Source organism: Loa loa (genome assembly GCF_000183805.2).
Source record: "Loa loa unplaced genomic scaffold supercont3.39, whole genome shotgun sequence".
In the NCBI taxonomy this organism is placed as follows: Eukaryota; Metazoa; Nematoda; class Chromadorea; order Rhabditida; family Onchocercidae; genus Loa; species Loa loa.
In genome coordinates, this window is record NW_018108219.1 from 46,630 (window position 1) to 50,559 (window position 3,930).

Below are 3,930 nucleotides of genomic sequence, written 5' to 3' on the forward strand. Positions count from 1 at the left end.
ATTATTATTATTATTATTTATTATTTATTAGTTTATTATTATTATTATTATTATTTTATTATTATTATTATTATTATTATTATTATTATTATTATTATTATTATTATTATTATTATTATTAATTATTATCATTGTTAATTATTATTTTTATTATTAATGTTTAAAACCTGAAGAATTTGTCGAAAGCTTGGTTTGGTTTTTCTTTTCTTTCAAAATAATATTTTGACATTTTTGGATCGTTTTTCATTGCTTTCATAGGTGCTTATTTAAACATACCTTCGAGTAAACTTAAATTTCACCAATAATAACATATGGCTATATTACGGTAATATAGAAATTTTTGTGTTCTTTGAGCAAATCGATCTTTCAAAGTGCTAACATCTTCTAAATCTTATCGTTCAAGAATTAAGAATGGGAAAATGTAGCAGCATTTCATAATACAATGCTAAACCTCGGGGACACAAAAGGCTTGAATAGAAGGAAAAGTTGAGGACAAATGGCTTTATATAGGGGAACACACTATCATATCCTTTATTTGTAAAATAGCATAATTCGATTTTCCATATTAATAGAGACTAGCTCTTATACTAGTAATTTCAGGTTTATAGGAACAAATTGAGCCTTAAATTAATGAAAATATGCTTGATTGCAAGGAAGAAAAAACAGTTAAGAAGGGCTGGGAATGTTGAGGATAAATGACAAATGACAAGCCGAATGTACTATAATAGCTTTTGCTTTTAAAATGGTAAAAAAAATTTTGCAACGAAAAAAATAACGAATAAATAATAAATGCAATATTAATAATACGAATTTATGCTCATGTCTTGTTAAGTAAATATTTGTATAAAAATAAAAGTTCTCTCTAAAGTGTAAAAAGAAAAAAAGTTGAGAAACTTTGGAGTCGCAAAAAAAAGAAAAAAAACTTTCATTTTTTCTTTCTTCTTATAAAATTAAAATTTTCTTTGATGAGGAAATGTTATTTTACTTTTCATATTTAACAGATTTTATTACATTTATTTATTTAACAAATAGCATTTGTTATTATTATTTCTAAAATATCCATACATTTTTTCAAATTTCTTTTTCCTAAATGTTACAAACATTTATAAAAATAGCAAAAATCTGTTTAATCAAAAGATTTATTCCTATATTGAAATTAAATAGGAATTTCCAAACTATCTTTGATGTTTTTGTTTGCTAAACTTATTTAATCTGTCTAATTCTTTTTCTTTTTTCCCTTTCCTTCGTTTTACTTTTTTTTTTGAGAAATATTTTACCTTTGTGTATATTTTTGTTAAATTAAAATTCATTTCAAATCGTTCAGTTATTTTCTCAAATTACTAATATCGGACATATATCAGAGATCAAATGTACATACATATAATATTGATCACATCTTATCACATATTAGATAAAACTATAATTGGATATCATCAACTTCGAGTATGTTAATTGGAATTTCTTCTGTTTTGTAATTTAGCATATGTTTAATTAAAGAAATGTTTAACAAAGAATTAAATCATTCTTTGACTTTAATGACTATTTGATTATTTTTTACTGCTTTTAATTTCTAAAATTTCATTAAATATCTAAAATTAAAATGATAATAAATCAGAATGATGAATTTTATCTTTCCTCTTTCCTTCCTTCTTCCTTTCTATCTTTTCACCTCCTCTTTATTCGTATATTCTTTGCAACCTTATCTTATCAAGAACTAAATTCCATTGATTTACTTAGATGTTAGAGCGTAAAGTTGAAATGTAATGAAATTTCGTCACTACCATTTGTTGATATCGCAATGTTGCAATCCTTTGATCGTATTTGAATTAATGTTATCTTGTATTATATATTAATTTAAGTCTTTCGTAATTTAATTAGCAATTAATAATTTGCAAATTTTATTACTATAATTCTTTACTATTTTCTTTAAGATCTAATTTTGCACTTATCTAAAGCATATCATCACATAGATAGCTACTATTTGTTCCAATTACTTGATAAATTCTTATTTACTTACCTAGTAATTTCGTATTTATTTACTTAATAATAACTCCTTATTTACTTATTTAATTTCTTCCTATTTACTATACCTTTTTTTGCATCATGTTAGATAAATCTTGCATATTTCATTGTTATTTTATCAGTTACTTATTTGTAATACTTTATTCCATTACTACATTATCAGTTACCTATTTGTTATACTTCATTTTATTATTGCTTATCTCATCTATTTGTTATACTTCATTTCAATATCACCTTATCAGTTACCTATGCTTATAATCTCGCTCTTTGCCTTTCCTTTATTCATCAATTTATCTACCTTTTCATTTAATATACATTCATTTTTCACTTCAAACCATAGGAGTAATATCATTGAAATATTTGAAATGATAATTTTAAAATTAATTTAATTTCACATATTCTCCTTTCCTTCACTAATTTTTAAATTTTCGAAAAAATCACTTAAACAATTTAATTCTACCCTATTCCATTACTATCTATAAAATATATTTTGTAAATTAAAATTTGCATATTTCTTTTTTTCGAAATTGACGAAATTTTAAAAACTTTCACTCTTTCACTCTAATTTTCCCTCTTTTCTCTCTCTTTCCTCTTCTGAATGCATTGTATCTTTTTCCAAAAAAAATTTGGACATACAATTGCATTGATTTTATATTTTGAACTTAAACTTTAAAAAAAAGAAACAAAAAAACGAGTTAATAATTTGAATGATACGATCATAGAGAGCAATTCATTGATAATTTGCGGAATATTTTTGTCATTTTCCATATCAAAAGTAAAAACGAAAAATTATTTGCTTTATAACCCATTTCTACTACGTTTCAATTATTATATACACAATACCTCTTTCTCATTCCTCCTCTCTCTCTCTCTCTCTCTCTCTCTCTTCCTCTCTCTCTCCCCCTCTCTTATTGAAATAAAATTAAATTCGTTCGTTATGCTACGACATGCAGTTGCGAATCGATTTGTGAAAATTGTAAGTTCTTTCCTTTTTTTTTAATATTTCATTTTATTCAAATTAAAAAAAAGAAAAAAACGCAATTGATAGATTTAGATTTTCAAAATTTCATTAATACAATTTTCTTATTAAATATTATCATTATTTGCAATTTTGATAGTTAATTTTTCTTTCTTAAATGGATGTAAATTGTTTTACGTAAATGTTACGTGAATAAGTCACGTAACTTACTATCACTTTAATTTGTAAACTTTTTTATATGATGTTTATTACGTTACTTTATAATTATTACGGATAATGGATTAAATGTTAATGATAATTATAGTAATGCTAGTGATGCTATCATTTACAATATTTTAATGAAACTATTAAAAAAAAAAGAAAAAAGTTATTTCTATATTAAGTTACCATGGAAACAATTAATTACATTCCATTTCGTAACCTTCCTATGGTACCCTTTCCTTTCCATTATTTAATTATTTAATTTAAAATTGTTCTTTTCTTGAAACAATATTTTCAACAAATTATTAAGCAAATTATCAAATGTATTGTAGTATTTGCTGATTTAATTGGTTTAAAACAAGTCGGTGACACCATTGGTTGACAGTTATTTTTCATTTATATTCATTGAACAAATGAAAATTCAAAGTGTTGTTGAGAATGAAAAAATACTTTTCTTTCAAATTTAAAATTTACATAAATTAAATAATGTTGCAATATAACTTGTACTGTTTTTACGGATGTTATAAAAAAAAAAGTTGCATAAAAATGAAATGGAAAAAATTGAAATATTTGTAAAATTAAAAGCTAAATTTTAAATTTAATTTAAATTTCATGAATATTGTAAAAAGAAATTCCCTTTTTCTCAAATTTTTTAATTAATGATAGGAAGAACTGAAGTAAAATTGATAGATATCCATCCTGCTATTCAAAATGCACTAAGAGACAGG